Source organism: Antechinus flavipes, chromosome 1, assembly GCF_016432865.1.
Source record: "Antechinus flavipes isolate AdamAnt ecotype Samford, QLD, Australia chromosome 1, AdamAnt_v2, whole genome shotgun sequence".
Classification (NCBI taxonomy): domain Eukaryota; kingdom Metazoa; phylum Chordata; class Mammalia; order Dasyuromorphia; family Dasyuridae; genus Antechinus; species Antechinus flavipes.
The window spans coordinates 327,908,322-327,925,248 of NC_067398.1; the positions used below are offsets into that span (position 1 = coordinate 327,908,322).

At 33.7% G+C, this 16,927-nt stretch overlaps 1 pseudogene; it reads right to left on the reverse strand.

The window, feature by feature from the left end:
* Positions 1–3,436: 3,436 nt before the first annotated feature.
* LOC127545556 (olfactory receptor 13C3-like) lies at positions 3,437–8,315 on the reverse strand (annotated as a pseudogene).
* Between the last annotated feature and the right edge of the window lie 8,612 nt (positions 8,316–16,927).

The window sequence follows — 16,927 nt, forward strand, 5'->3', positions numbered from 1 at the left end:
GGCCTGTATGTGCCAAAATGTTTGTAGCAGCCCTGTTTGTAGTGGCTAGAAACTGTAAAATGAATGAATGCCCATCAATTGGAGAATGGTTGGGTAAATTGTGGTATATGAATGTTATGGGATATTATTGTTCTGTAAGAAATGACCAGCAGGATGAATACAGAGAGGCTTGGAGAGACTTACATGAACTGATGCTAAGTGAAATGAGCAGAACCAGGACATCATTATATTCTTCAACAACGATACTGTATGAGGATGTATTCTGATGGGAGTGGATTTCTTCGGCAAAGAGAACTAATTCAGTTTCAATTGATCAATGATGGACAGAAGCAGCTACACCCAAAGAAAGAACACTGAGAAATGAATGTAAACTGTTTTCATTTTTGTTTTTCTTCTTGGGTTATTTTTACCTTCTGAATCCAATTCTTCCTGTGCAATAAGAGAACTGTTTGGTTCTACACACATATATTGTATCTAGGATATATTGTGACATATTTAACATGTATAAGACTGCTTGCCATATAAGGGAAGGGGTGGAGGGAGGAAGGGGAAAAGTTGGAACACAAGTGAGTGCAAGGGATAATGTTGTAAAAAATTACCCAGGCATGGGTTCTTTCAATAAAAAGTTATAATTATGAAAAAAAGAAAAAAATAGTTATTATTAATCATTAGAAGATTTAAGAGAAGAAGAATAAAATGATATAACAATTGAAAAAAAAAAGTGTTGATTGATTTATTTACAATTAGTGTCTCTTTCAATGCCCCTAGCCTGATTGCTAATAAAATTAAAAAATACCTCAGAAGATACTTTTGTAGCCTACCCCAGAAAATTTTCATACTTGTTATATCCAACAATGCATATTTCAATCTGGATTTTAAGTGAATCACTTTTCTGGCAGGAGGTTATGTAGCATAATTCATCTTGAGGTCTCTACACTCATGGCTTATTCTTGCATTAATCACAATTCTAAAGCCTTTAAAAGTTGTTTTTATCTTTATTATTTTTCCCGTTAACTTATGTCTTCTTGATCCTATCCCTTGCTTATTCCTCTAGGACAAAACATTTCCTTTTATTTTATATTTAATCTTTTTGCCCCTTGAACTTATTCTATTTCTTCTTTGCCCTCATGTCATTCCCCCTGTTTTTCTTTCCTTTCAACTTCAAAATTCTCTAAAGAATTGTCTGTATAAAGGGGCTTACTAGAGGCATGAACCTGGATTCCGAGAATCTGCCATTAAACCTTGTCTTTGTCACTGACTACCTATATATAATGTGACATTGGGGAAATTTCTTCAGGTCCAAGGTTCTTTATTTGTAAAATAAAGGGACTGAAATTGATAATCAACCTTCAATTTCCCTTCTACCCCTAAATCTGTGATCCTATGGTCTATATGCTACCAATGACTTACTCTTTATCTTAATAATCTCTTTTCTGCCCCCATTTTCTGTTGACATCTATCTGTGCTTTCTTCATGAGATTTTTCTCATCTGCCTTGTTCTCTCCTGCCCATTTCCACTGTAACAGTTCCTATTTCCTTATCACCATAACATTTTCAAATAACTTTCCTCACAATTATACAAGTATTATTACATCTATTTATAGATGAAAAAACTGAGGGTCAGAGATTATTAATATTCTTCTTGTTTGTGAGTTTGGAACTGAATCTAAGTAACCTGACTCAAGGTTCAGTGATCTTTCCATCATATCCAATTGTCTCCTTCCTCATGGTAACCAATTATTAGAGATAATTAGGTGATGTATTAAGTAGAAATCTGGTCTTGAAATCGGGAAGGTTTGAGTTCAAATACCATCTCAGACACTCATTAGCTGTGTGATCCTAGATAAGTCAAGTGACAACTTTCCTTAGCTTTATTTTATAAAATTGAACTAATAATAGTGCCTACCTCACTGGATTGTTGTGAGGATGAAAGGAAATTACACAAACATGTATATATTAAGATATATAAACATTCACACACTAAGCATATTTTTGTGGTGTTTTAATTGTGTCTGTCTCTCTATTTAGGGTTTTCTTGGCAAAGGTACTGGAATGATTTATTATATATTTTTTATTCACTTTTTTTTAATTGGTGAAGAACTGAGACAAACAGGGTTAAGTGATTTGTTGAGTGTCTGAGAATCAGATCTGCACTCAGGTCTTCCTATCTCCAGGGTCAGTGCATTACATACCATACCCTTGACCTTGGCACATAGTATATGCAATATATATTAACATCTTATAGCATATAATAATACATTAATACAATTCTTATTGATATATAAAAATGCCTTGCAAACCTTAAAGTACCATATAAATACTAGCAATTATTTAAAACAATCATCATCACCATCATCATCATTATCATTTGTGTTCAGTTTTCTCATACCCTGAGACCCATTTATTCTTTCAGCTTATGTATTTTGAGTGATTTAGCCAGCCAACAGAGAACTACAGAGAAAGTCTACTCTGTGTTCCCACAGTGACCCATCAAGACAGAGAGAGAGGAGAGGAGACACCAGATGGAATAGAATCTTTATGGTGGCTATTTTCTCAGGCTATTCCCTTCTCTCTCATTCTCCCAGAGATATGTTTTATGTGTGAGTGGAGGCAAAGCTGCTACAGGAGAGTGCTGACCATGGTGAAATGGATGCATCAATGAAATAGGACTCAGAAATACCTGGCTCTGCAGTTTATTTCCTAGTTGCAGGACTTCAGGTGGCAGGAGTAGCAGCTGTGTTGGTAAGGCTGATGAAGAATAAAGCATGACAAACATGTCACTTCTATAGAAGAATGTCACCTTAGGATGTCAGGTAAGCTGATTTCTTGGACTTTCCCCTCCATGGTGTTCCCTGACTTTTTTCCATGTAGACTTATCTCAGGGTTTGGACCTCTTGAATGCAATGTACTCTCTGGTTGATTTTCTGAGTTAGTTGGCTCTATAAACCATTGGCTTTGACCACTGTTTTCTCTACTTCTTTGAATTGTTCTCTTCTACCCAGCTATTTTTTAGTCATGTCTGACTCTTCGTGACCCCATTTGGGTTTGTTTTTTGTTTTTTGTTTTTTTCAAAGATACTGGAGTGGTTTGCCATTTTCTTCTTCAGCTTATTTTTACAGAGGAGGAAACCACAGCAAAGAGGGTTAAATGACTTGCATAGAGTTATGCAACTAGTAAGTGTCTGAAATGAGGCTTGGACTCATGAAGATGAATTTTCCTGACTCAAGACTTAGCAGTCTATCCACTGTACCATTTTTTACCACAGGTATATCTTAATTATTATATCTGAACTGTGGTTCCACTGAGTTTGTGAAGCACTGTGGTTCAGCAGAAATAATGCTTATTTTGAGATCAGAGAACTTAGAAATGAATTTATTTTTTAAGAAATATTTTTATTTAGTTAAAATTTAAATACAAAGTAGAAAAAGAAAAAAATTGTCATATGTGCAGCAAAACATGAGAGGTTTCAAAATATAGACTTCAAGAAAGTACATATAATAAATACTCTAGGTTATTATTATTATTTTTTTTTTGGCTTCCTTATGAGTTTCCTTTTGTTTTTGGCCGTGCAGTTTTTAACTATATTCTTTTTTTCCCCTTTCCTCCCTGCCTTCCCCAAGCAGGCTACAGTTAAGCAAAAGATATAATCATATATACATATACACACATACATATACATAGATATCTATGAGCATACACATACACATATACATACATATATACATTCATACACATCTGTGTTAGGTTGTACTACACTTGTGTACCTTCTGTTTCTCTGAAGGTGGATAATACCATCCTTCATTAGGTCTAAGTCTTTGCATATTTTTCTAAATCTATCAATTCATCATTTCCTACACCACAGCAATATTCAACCTTATATTATCTAGTTATCTAGTTTATTAATATTCTTAAACAATATTTATTAATATGGCTGGCATATAGTGTAGTTTCACTGTTTCCCATTTGATTGAATCTATTTTAATTTTAATTTTATATGAGATCTGTGATTACTATCCTTGCTTTTTTTCTAAGTTCTGCTTTATTCCAGATTTTATGATTATGTCATTTAATGGTTTAATGATTAAATGATTAATGGTCATTATTACTATGTTTGCATTACTATGTTTTTTTTTCCTGTTGCTCTTCTACTTTACTTCTTCCTACTATTTGCCTTTTTATTTCTTACTCTACCTCCCCTTCAAGGTTCCCTCCTTTATTTCCTTCCCACCTTTTCTTCCCACCTATTCCTGCCCTTTCTTTTTTCTTAAATTTAGAAGACTTTTGTGTGTGGTGTGTGTGTATGTGTGTGTGTGTGTGTGTGTGTGTGTGTATGAAAGTATTATTCCCTCTTTAGATTCCCTGCTCTGCCTGGGATGTGAAAATTCATATTGCTGGGACCAAAACTACCTCTCAACTACCTCAAGACCCCAGGTTTGGTGGTTTGCTATTTCAGCTGAACTAGCCCATAGGTGTTTATATTTCACAGAGCTCGAACCTCCATCCTAGCAACTTTCTTTAATTCTTCTCTGATTGTCCTAGGAGATCCACTGTTCTTTCCCAACTCTTATGTGTCTTTATCTGTTCTATGTTTGCTTTGAGGTATAATTTTGACTCGTTTGTGGGGGAAATCTGGAGAACTTGGAATTTTCTGATCTGCCTTACCATCTTATCAGAATCCTCTCATGAATTTCTTATTCTATCACTTTCTGTGGATCATGGATGAATAATTTCAACTTCCTGCATCTCAGCTTTTCCATCTTTAAAATCAGCAAAATGGATCATATGAGATGATGTGCATTTTAGTAATGGTAGGACAGTATGGAATTATGAGGTCCAAAATTAAAAGGCAACTAGAGCAGTGAAAATATTTCTGATCAGAGAAGGAAAATTTTGTGACAGTAATTATATGAATAGTCAAAATCATTTTGAAAAAGTGAAAAGATAGACTTTGTCCATTCAAAAACAGTTTTTTTTTTGGTTTTTGGTTTGTTTGAATTTCTGAATTTGAAGATTATAATTATGAATAAATCACATATAGAGAATTTATATGGACATTGTGTTTGAAAGAAAATCTAACCTGTTTTTCTCTAAAATCCTGCTTCAAAATCTCATTTTAGTAAGGAGGTGAATGTGACCTTTAAAGTTAATATGTGAAGAACAGAATCTCTGCAGGTACAACAAAGCTGGAAAGGCTTCAAGTAAGCCCTGTAGCAGACAGTATCTATCATCTGAGGACCAGCTTAATTAAAATTGGAGAGACTAGTCACCAAAAGACTGATAAATAAATGCTCTATTAGAAAGATGACTAGGGAAAAGGGACTGTTTATTTTAGAATTCACTTATATCCTCAGGGTTTAGTGCAGTGACTGATATTAAAAATTATCTGTAATATCTTCTGTATAGAGATGACATCCCCATGTATTGAGGTTTCAGTGAGAAAATCTATCAAGACAGATCAGCAATCCCATTGCAATTTATAGTACTAATTAATTAATTTATACTACTAGAGAGATGTCTAAGAATAGAGAGAAGCTAAATGAATTGCTTGGGTTCCTTCAATCAGTATGTGCCAGATGTGAGACTTGAATCCTGACTCTGAGGCTAATTATCTCTCCGTCATACCATGCTGCCTTCATATAGTAGGAGCTTAATAAATGTTTGTTGAATTGAATTCATTGACTCAAACCAGTTAATAATTTTTTGCCCAACAATTCATAAAACCTCCATAAATATGTGGAGTTTAATATAAGTAATGCACATTGATAAGATCACAGTTTTTTTTTTTTGAAGTATTAAGGTAAGAGGAAGAAAGATAACTTCAGATGGAAAGAAAAAAAGTTTTTTTAAAATTAAGTATAAAGTGGTTTCAAAGAATTTTTGAGTAGAAGTAATTGAGTATAAATAATAATCACAGAAATAATTATTTCAGCCCCATCATTTTATAGATGAAGAAACTGTGACCATATTCAGTAAAGTGATCTGCGCAAAGTAATATAATTTTGGTATGTAGCACTGCTAGAAAGACTAACAAACCTTGGTCTCCTTACTATATCTAGTGTTTTCCCCATGATACCTTTTTGAGGAAAATAATTCTTTTGACAGCTTCTTTGGTACAATTCTTGATATTAGTTTGTTCAAATATATCATCTACTTTTGGAACAATATTTCTTTTCCACCAAAGCTATGACCATATGTATTTTTTTTTTATTTTATTAAACTGTTATAGGTTATGTTATATGTGGTCTCATCAAAGAATATCTGAGTCAAGTACAATGAAAAACTTGGGTTTGCTTATGAAGTTTTAAAAAAAGACTCTGTGTTAGTGAATTATGAAGGCATTCAACCATTCTGGAGAGCAATTTGGAATTATGCTCAAAAAGTTATCAAACTGTGCATACCCTTTGATCCAGCAGTACTACTACTGGGCTTATATTCCAAAGAGATCTTAAAAAAGGGAAAGAGACGCATATGTAAAAAAATGTTTGTGGCAGCCCTTTTTATAGTGGCTAGAAACTAGAAATTGAATGGATGCCCATCAATTGTAGAATGGATAAATAAATTGTGGTATATGAATGTTATGGAATACTATTGTTCTGTAAGATGTGACCATCAGGATGATTTCAGAAAAGCCTGGAGAGACTTACATAAACTGATGCTGATTGAAATGAGCAGAATCAGATCATTATACACTTCAACAACAATACTATATGATGATCACTTCTAATGGACATGGCTCTCTTTAACAATGAGATGAACCAAATCAGTTCCAATTGTTCAGTAATTAAGAGAACTAGATACACCCAGTGAAAAAACTATGGGAAATGAGTGTGGACCACAAAATAGCATTTCCACTCCTCTGTTTTTGTCCTCTTGCATTTTTGTTTTCCTTCTCAGATTATTTTTACCTTATTTATAAATCTGATATTTCTTGTGCAGCAAGATAACTGTATAAATATGTATACATATATTGTATTTAACATATACTTTAATATATTTAACATGTATTGGTCTACCTGCCATCTAGTGGAGGGAGTGGAGGGGAAGAAGGGGAAAAGTTGGAACAAAAGATTTTGCAAGGATCAATGATGAAAAATTATCCATGCATATGTCTTATAAATAAAAAAACTATAATTAAAAAAAATTAACTAATGTAAAAAAAAAATCAACAACTGTCTTTGATGTCCAAAGAGGAACATTTAATTAATAAACAGCCAACAAAAGCACAATATACTCATTTTCTGATGCACATCAGCCAAAGTTTAGGCAAGAAGCATTTTGCAGTTTTCTCACATCAGCAAGTGTGGGCTTATAAGAAGTTCAAGTCCCTCCTCCCCACTCTCTGAATTTAATTGAGAGAGAAAGATAATTATGAGGTAGTAAAAATGATTGAAAGTTCTAGGCAGTTCCAGCTGGCTTCAATTCAGTGCAATAAATGGATAAAATTTTCTGATCATGGCTTCTTCCTTGGAATTCCTTCATGGCTTTTGTATTGCTGCTGCTGGTGTCTCTTGAATAAAGTTATCAGATTCAGAGCACACATTTGTTTTAAGCTTATAGCACTCATTTATTGCACCAGTACTATGTAAATCTTTGTTCCCCTTCACAAAAACTCAGCCCAACATATATATATATATATATATATATATATATATATATATATATTATATATATATATATATATATATATATATATATATATATATATATAATGCTTTGCACTTTCCCTTGTCTGAATTCATCCTCAGAATGGTATAGAGGATAAAGATATAGGAGAAAAAAAAATCACCAGCAATGGTGGCCAGAAAGACCAGGTTGAAGACGACTATAGCAATCACATTGAGGGCTATGTCAGCACAGGCTAGTTTTAAGGCTGCTAGAATCTCACAAGTGAAATGATTGATGACGTTATTTCCACAGAAAAGTAACTGCATGGCAAGAACTATTTGAACTACTGAGTTAATCACCCCTGACAGCCAAGACATTGAAACCATCAGCACATATACAATCTTCTTCATAATGATAGGATATCTTAGAGGGTAGCAGATGGCTACATAATGGTCAATTGCCATCATGCAATTTTTCTGTTCCTGCCATGGCAAAGCCAAGGAACGTCTGTATTGCGCATCCTGTGCAAGAAATGTTTTTTACTTGGATAAGAAGCTTACCAGAGATGAAAGTATAGAAGTATTTGTATAACGGATGTTGAGAAAGGAGAGGTTACTAAGGAAGAAGTACATTGGGGTGTGAAGGTGAGAATCAAATACACTTGCTATAATAAGGACACTATTGTCAAACAGGATTACTAAGTATATCATTTAGAATTAGAATGAAGAAAATGATTTCTAGCCTTCGTTAGCCAGAAAGTCTCAGAAGAAGAAATTCTGTCACAAAAGTTTTATTTATTCTTTCTATTTCTTCCCCTTGCAAGAGTTCATAGGAAGAAATAATGCAAAATTCTTTTATTTTGGACTTATATATTATAAAGATCTCCAGCAATCATGTCACTAGGTTATTGCTATGGAGCTTAATTTGAAATTATTTTCATTTCTCATCACAAAGAAGAGTTTCTTTGGTCATAAGTAACTAAAAGATTCTATTTACTTTCATCAATTTACATTATTCCAGGAAGCCTAGAATTGTCTGCCTCTATTCTTAATTTCAGTTTTCAGGAACTCAGGCTTGTTGTGTCTTTCAAAGAGTAATGTTTAATTCTGTTTCACCTCTGCAGATCTACTTAGGATATGAAGGCAAAAATAAAAGATCAAGAATTGGATTTTTCAATCATTTTATGAATATCTTCCCTTGCCAATTTGTGAGTTAATTAGTTTGAAGAGTACAAATTCTACATATATTTATTAAGCACCACCAATGGGAAAAACAACATTCTAGGCTCTGGAGATGCAAAGACAAAAATGAAATGGTATCATCTTTCCATAAGTTTATATTCTATTGAGTAGATACAATATATAAACAAAGGAAATGGATAATAGGGAGTACATTACCAATTTTGAGAGAATCTGTAAAGGCTTTCAAGGAAGTGACATGAGTTGAGCTTTGTGAGAAGATAGAGATGCTAAACGTAGAGATGAAGAGGGGGTGCCTTCCAGAGATGGACACATATCATTTGATGCCAAATTGGAAAAAAAATATCTAGAATGGGCATAATACTTCTTTCTTATGTTTAATATCAACTAGCAATATTTTTATGGGGCAGAACCTATGTTAATCATTGATGGGGAAGGGACAAAATCTCTAGCCTGGAGGAACTTGAAGATTAATATTGAAGATAAGAATAACATAGATACATATCAACTAATGAATAATTCAAACAATACACAATGACATTCTGAGCAGAGGAAATAATATAAGACTAAAAGGTTAAATGAGATTGATGTGTTTGTGTGATGACTTAACTAGGAGTAAGTCAAAAGCGTGTAAATGACTACAGAGGAATAAAAGCTTTCTTGGAGTCTCATGAGAAATAAAATTAGATAGATAGGTAAGATGATATCAGGTTAAAAAATCTCTTGAAATCCATAAAGAGGAATTTGGATCTGGTTAACTTGGCAGGAGGGATTCATAGAAAGCTTTTGAACAGAAGAATAAAATGATAAAGGCTACATTTCAGAAAGATTATGATGGCTGGTCTGATACTAATTATGTAAACTAAATCCATTATATGTTCATCCATTAATTCATTTTACTAGACAGAATGAGTGAGTTTAATCCTGAATGAAGTGTCCTAGAGATCAAGCTGTTTAAGGTTGGTAATGATCTGGGAAGATGGGGATTAAGTTCAGGAAGTTCACAAAGCAAGAAATTGAGGAGTGAGACTAAGACTGCTAAAAATCTTTTCTGGGTGAGAGATTTAAAATATGAATGGCTGTCTATAATCAACATCTTTATTTATTAAATGAGGAGTTCTGACAAAATGGTCTCTAATTTTCATTTGTTGTAACATTCTGAGAATCCATTACATGCTTACTATGTGCAAGATATTGTGATCTCCATTTATTTGAAGTTAGCATAGAATATATGCTTTCTCTCACATACTTAATTCTTTAATTTATAATACCTGGAGAACTTCATTATAATGACATATTCATTTTAAACATAAAAAATGGGACAGTTAGGTTTAAACATAAAAAATGGAATAACTGGCTGCCATGTCTTGGAAACTGAAGAGGAAATCTCAGAAGAGAAGCTACTATGTAAATAAAATAAAATAAACAAGGAATATTTTCAGTTTCTTTTGGAAAGAAATTGCTTTATGACCTGAGCAGTTGAATTAAAGTGAAGATAAAATAATGATAGCTAAGTTAGCATTTATATAGGATTTACTATGTGCCCTGCTCTGCATTAAGCTGCTTTATAACTATTTTCTCTTCTGATTCTCACAACAATCTTGTTTTGTATTGTTGTTCAGTTGTTTCATTTGTCTCTAACTCTTCGTGATCCCATTTGGGGTTTCTTTCCAGAGATATTGGTTTACCATTTTCTTCTCCAGCTCATTTTACATATGAGGAAACTGAACTATTAGGGTTAAGTGACTTGGCTAGGGTCATACTGCTAATAAGAATTTGAGTTCAGATTTGAACTCATGGAGATGAGTCTTCCTTATTCCAAGCCCAGTGCTTTATTCAGTGTACCACCTAGCTGTTCCCTTTCCTCGGGCAAAGTGGATATTATTATATTATCCCCATTTTACAGATTAGAAAGCCAAGGAAAATAGCAGTTGCCTTGCCTAGAGTCATATGGTTAAGTATATGAGGCTGGTTTTGAATAGAGGCCTTTCTGTGTCCAGGCCCAGTGTTCAGACCATTGTGTCACTAAGTCACCTCTGTTAACACTCAGTGGTCATACTTCTAATGAATGCCAAGGCCAATGTTAGAATCCAGGTTTTCAGGATCACAGGTCAGGGTTCTCTCCATAACATTATGTTACTTCTCTCATTGACATCATATTGTAAGTACAGCACATCTTTATTTTCCTATCCAGAGTATGACTTTTATGCTTTTCATCATCATAGAAAATTGAATGATATAACATATTTTCCTTCCCTTCAAATAACTTTTCAAAGTACTTTGATGGACATTAACAATCTGTTTATTAGTCAGTCTTCTTGCCCTTCCAAACTCATCTTTGAGCAGAAGAACTTTTCATTCTTATGCTGACATTTTTCAATTTTGTTTAATCTAATCCAGGTTTGTTATCAAATCTAGAATTATTTTAGAATTGGATTAATTTCATTGTGAATAAAGACATGAATACTTTGAAGTTACTTCGGATATAACAAAATTAATAAACTTATCTTTCATTTTTTAGCCTCAGTTCTTTTTTTTTTTTAATCAAATTTCCCCAGACTTCCTCCCACTCTCTCCTAGAAGGCAAGTAATCCAATATATGTTAAACATAGTAAAAATATATGTAAATCCAATATAGGCATACATATTTAAACAATTTGCTGCTAAAGAAAAATCAGATGAAAAAGAAAAAAATGATAAAGAAAATAAAATTCCAGCAAACAACAATAAAAGAAGTGAAAATGTGATATTGTGAGCCACATTCAGTTCCCACTGTCCTCTGTGTAGATGGTTCTCTTCATCACTGAACAATTCTGTTCTCTTTCTTCATTATACTATCCAGATGAAATAATTTCATTCAAAATTCTGCATTCTTCACTCTATAAAACAATCCAGATGAAGTAACTGATTCTAGTGATGTCCATATTCTAAACCCACTCATACCAGAAATAATTGCTAAAAACAATCTTGGATGAATTAGGTAGCTCAATAAGTTGCTTTCTATATTTAAGCAAAGTCGGAGGTCATTTCACAGAAGCAGAGAGAAAGGCCTAAATACGTAAAACACTTTGCAAAACTTTGTTATATAATTCTGAGAAATGTATAGAGTTGGAGGAAAAGGTAAAATTGGCTTATAATGAGATTTGTTTTTTAGTGGTACTTGCTTAATTAAACCCACTTGGATGAAATACAAGTTAGACATACTTTATATAGAATGAAGGGTGTGCAGGATAAATTTCATTTGATATTGAAATTTTAAAGAAGTTTGCATGTGTATACTTCTAAAAATCTCTCAGATTATTCTTTCCTTCTAGAAAATCTAAGATCTTATTAGTATCAGTGAAAGTCATCATTGCTAATTATAATTCAATACATCCCTTCCTTCCATTTTCAAAAATGCCATGTAAAATTACTTTGCTTTATTGATATTTCTAGCTATCCCTTGTAGATTTATATAATAAAATCAGAGGTAAACAGGACCTGTGTAATCCTTTATTCTAGGAGATTCTTAACTTTTTCTTTGTCATGTCATCTCTTGATAGCCTGATGAAGCCTAATGACCTCTTCTTAGAATAGTGTTTTTAAATGAATAAATTAAACTGCATAGATTTACAAGAGCAATCAATGATATTGCAATATAGTTATCAAAATATTAAAAAACCAAGTTCATAGGCCCCATGATAAGAACCCCTTCTGTTCTCCAACACTCATTTTGCAGATTAAAAAAACGAAGAAAACAATTGAGGCTTCAAAATAATTAAGTGGAATTTTAATGCCCCAAAGCAAAGCAATAGTAAGATAGTCATATCTTAGTTCTTTTCCCTCTGTGTGAAATTACTTCTAACTTTGATTAGCTATAGAAAATTGACTTCTTAACTCTTTGCCTAAGGTTTAGCAATGATTATTCCTAATCAATAATAATATAATAATCAATAATAAAGTGATCAATCATTCCTAATCACTTCTTCTGGATGATTTTATGGAAGAAAGAATATATAATTTTTCATAGTCAGCTGGAATTTGAAATCTCCTATAAATAAGAATCATGAGGACACAGAACCTAGAGCCAACTCTAACTGCAGCAATATTCTGTATTCTGATCTTCTTCTCATCTGTCCCATCCCCACCAGCAATGTGAATTCTATTCCTGGATCACTTGGTTCTGATAGGTTAACTTTTGCCTTATTTTGCCTGAGCCAAGATTCTAGAACACTTCCTAGGGCTCCCTGGCACCTGGCCCTATTCTTCATCTTCTTCCAGTTTCTCTTGAGGTATCTTCTTCCATTAGAATATAAATTCTTTGAAGTCAGTGACTGTCTGATTTACTTATTTTCTTCCTTTATGCTTACTATAGTGCCCAGCACAGCACTATCATCTATCTAGCTAGCTACCTAGCTTTGAATTAGCCCAAAAGAAATGTGAAATGCACACAATTAGAGAAGCTACCCCAAATGGTCATAGGGACTATTTGTGTCCGATCTGTGGCAGAGCACTCCAAGCCACAGTCAAACAGGCTGTAACTCAACTCTAACACAGCAATGTCATTTTTAATCCTTTTTGAGTACAAAGAACAACAACCACTATTAACAAACACCAAAAATCATCTATCTATCTATCTATCTGTCTGTCTGTCTGTCTACTTAATCTATCTTTGAATTAGCCCAAAAGAAATGTGAGATGCACATAATTTGAGAAGCTATCCCAAATGTAAATAGGGATATTTATGTATGTATTAATAGTGGTTGTTGTTCTTTGTACTCAAAAAGGATTAAAAATGACATTGCTGTGTTAGAGTTGAGTTACAGCCTGCTTGACTGTGGCTTGGAGTGCTCTGCCACAGATCGGACACAAATAGGCAGAAGATCCCAAGCCTATATTGGTTGGAGCAGCCACAGTCAAATAGACTATAACTCAATTATAATATAGTGATATCATTTTTGGTCCTTTTCAAGTATAAAGGACAACAATCACTACTGCCACTACCAATTATTTATCTATTTCTGTATCAATCTACCTATCTATGAATCATCTATTTCCTTTCTCCTTTCCTCCTTTCTTTCCTTCCTTCCTTCCATCTTCTTCCTTCTTTCTGTCTTCTTCCTTCCTTCCATCTTCTTCCTTCTTTTCTTCTCCTTCCCTTTCCTGCTCTTCCAATTTTCCTCCTGTTCCTCCTCCTGTTCCTCCTTCTCCTTAATCTCCTTACTCTCCCTTTTCTCCTCCTCCTATTTCTCCCCCTTTTTATCCTCCCCTCCTCCTCTTCTTTCTCCACTTTCTCCTTTTTCTTCCTTTCCCCCTACTCCTTTTTTTCTCTCTTTTTAATCTGTTCATCTGTTTATCTATCAATCATCTATCTCTATACTATCTTGATGGTTTAGAGTCAATCCATTAAACAATGAACTAGGGGTCAGAATGATTGTAGAATAATATAAATATTTATTAAAGAACTAATAGTATATCAATCTCTTAAATATACAAAGAAATAAATAGGAAACTTAAATGCATTGGGAAACAAATAGTTATTTATATCCATTTATTTTTCTGACAAAAGTGAGATGATTTTTTCTGCAGTCCATGGTAGTTTTTTATGGGTTCATGATAGTCTCATTATTCTTCTGTTCTCTCTCTTACCTCCTGTAATGGTATGAGAGAGAATATATATTTTATTTAGGACATTTATTACTAATTTCTCATGAAGTATTTTATTTGTATTTGATCTTCATATAAGCATATGCTTTGTACACAGTAAGAACTTAATACATGCTTTTCCACTCATTTACTCATTGCTTCATTTGTTTTACACATTTCCAGCAAGAAGTTACAGACACTGTGCTCCACTCTTCTGCTGGATGAAATTTAATTTTTAATTTTTATAGCTCCATTTAATTTTTTTCCTTTCAGGCTATTATCTTCAACCACACAATATTCTGTTAGAATGAATCTTCCTGTGTCTTAAACTATCTTGATATAGAGAGGAAACTGTTGGTGTTAATAATGGGACAAATTTCCCAAAAATGATGATATTAAAATATCATGGATTGTGAAAGAGGCTCAAAGGCTTGTAGTCTGAACTTTGTCAGCACTTTTAAGGAGCCATTCCTGTGAGTGTTATGAGCCAGAACTTGAAACAAGCTGATAACTCAATGGAATTAATAGAAACAATGCTTAAGTTAACACCTTTAAGAGTTCACACTTTAGCTCACACATTAGTTCACACGTTTGGGAGATTTCAAGGTTCAGTATGACATATCCAAATTCACACCTCCCATAATCCCACTCTCAGAGGAGGACTCAACCTTTGAGTTTACACCTCTAAAAGAGCATAAAAACACTGAGCTCAATCAGGAGAGTTCACTTGAAAAAGACTGAAAGCTAGAAGTTAGTGAGTTTGGGAGATTGACAATTAGAGACTGCAGTCGGGCAGAATGAAGGATTCGGAGGAATAGAACCAAGATTCAGAGGGAGCTGGAGGTGACAAAGGACAAGCTGCAAGAGCTCTTGGAACCAAGCAGAGAGATAGGCCACCAAGAAAGCTAACCAGGTCCAAAGAAAGAGAAAGACTTGGAAGGAGAAAATAAATGTTTGGATTTTAACACCTGGCTGTATTTGAAGTGACTATTACTTGAAACGGAAACTAAGGCTGCCTGCAGAAACCCTCCCCAAAAAACCTGCTCCCAGAGAATGATCATATATTATACAAAATAAGACAACACCACAGTGAGGATGAAGAAAACAGCACATAATATTATCTCTATCCTATTATATTTATAATTTATTTTATTAAATTTATTCCAATAACATTTTTACCTGGTTCTGAGTGTTGTGGGCCTCATTTCACCTGCACGCTCTGTATTTGATACTTCTGCCTAACATCTCTTGACATTATGGAAAGAAGAGCTAGTTTTGGAGCTGGATGAGGTGTGATATTGAAAAAAAATCAATATCAATGAGCTTGAAAATAGGAGAGGGAAGAATCATGGTGCTATGAAAAGCACAGTGAATTTGAAATCAAAGATCTGAGTTTTAATTCTAGCTCTGCTACTTACAATAATCTTGATTCTAAATTTAATCTCCTGAGCCTCAATTTCCTCATCTGTAAAACGAGGGAGTTGGACTAGATGGCCTCTACGGTCATATTTAGTTCTTAATCCATGGTCCTTCCATCTCTGGATGTTGTGGTTCTATGGAATGTTTCTTGTTTCAGTAACTTGGGCACATGACTCAGTGAATGGTTCTGACAATATTTGTGCCCCACTTGCAAAAAAAAATAGCTCATAAGATTTCCCTCTGTGGAGTCTAAAACTTTGCTTTGTAATTCTTAAGTTAAAAGTAAATAGGGGCAGCTAGATGGCACAGTGGATAGAGCACCAGCACTGAAGTCAGGAAGACCTGAGATCAAATCTGGCCTCAGACACTTAGCAGATCCTAACTATGTGACTCTGAGCAAGTCACTTAACCCCAATTTTCTCAGCAAAAATAAAAGCAAAACCAAAAAAAAAACCCTAAATAGTTCTCATTGTTAATAATCTAATTAAAATACAATTTACACTTTTGCCATTGAGAAGCTTTTCCTTTTTGAAAACAAATTCAGTTATCCTCTGTATACATGCAACCATATACCTAGCCTAGATGCTATTAGTGAATGTCACCAATATAAAAGTCAAGACAGTTCCATTCTTAAATTGAAATGAAAGCCTCCTGTTTGTAAATTTTGTCTTTTGGTCCCAGATTTACCCTCTAGAGTCGAGCAGAAAAGTTTTATCTGACATATTTTTTTCTGAATAACAATAATACTATGAATGAGGATGATGAGGATGAGGATGGTCATGTGACCTGCCCAACATAACACTATTAAAATATATCAGAGTCAGAAGTTGAACCCAAGTCTTTCCAAAGCTGACTATTTATACATGGTACCACATTGTCTCTTATGAATAAATAATAACCAAATCTTCAAAGAAGCATGAAATTCCACTGCAATATCATTACTGTTCTTTGTCTATATTAAAAAAAAAAACAACTATAGAATGAATTACTCAAATGGTCAAACAAGGTGGTACAGAGCCTCATTTCTGAATATCTTAAGATACACTGAGAATCAGTTATAGCTTTTATGTAAGCTCAAT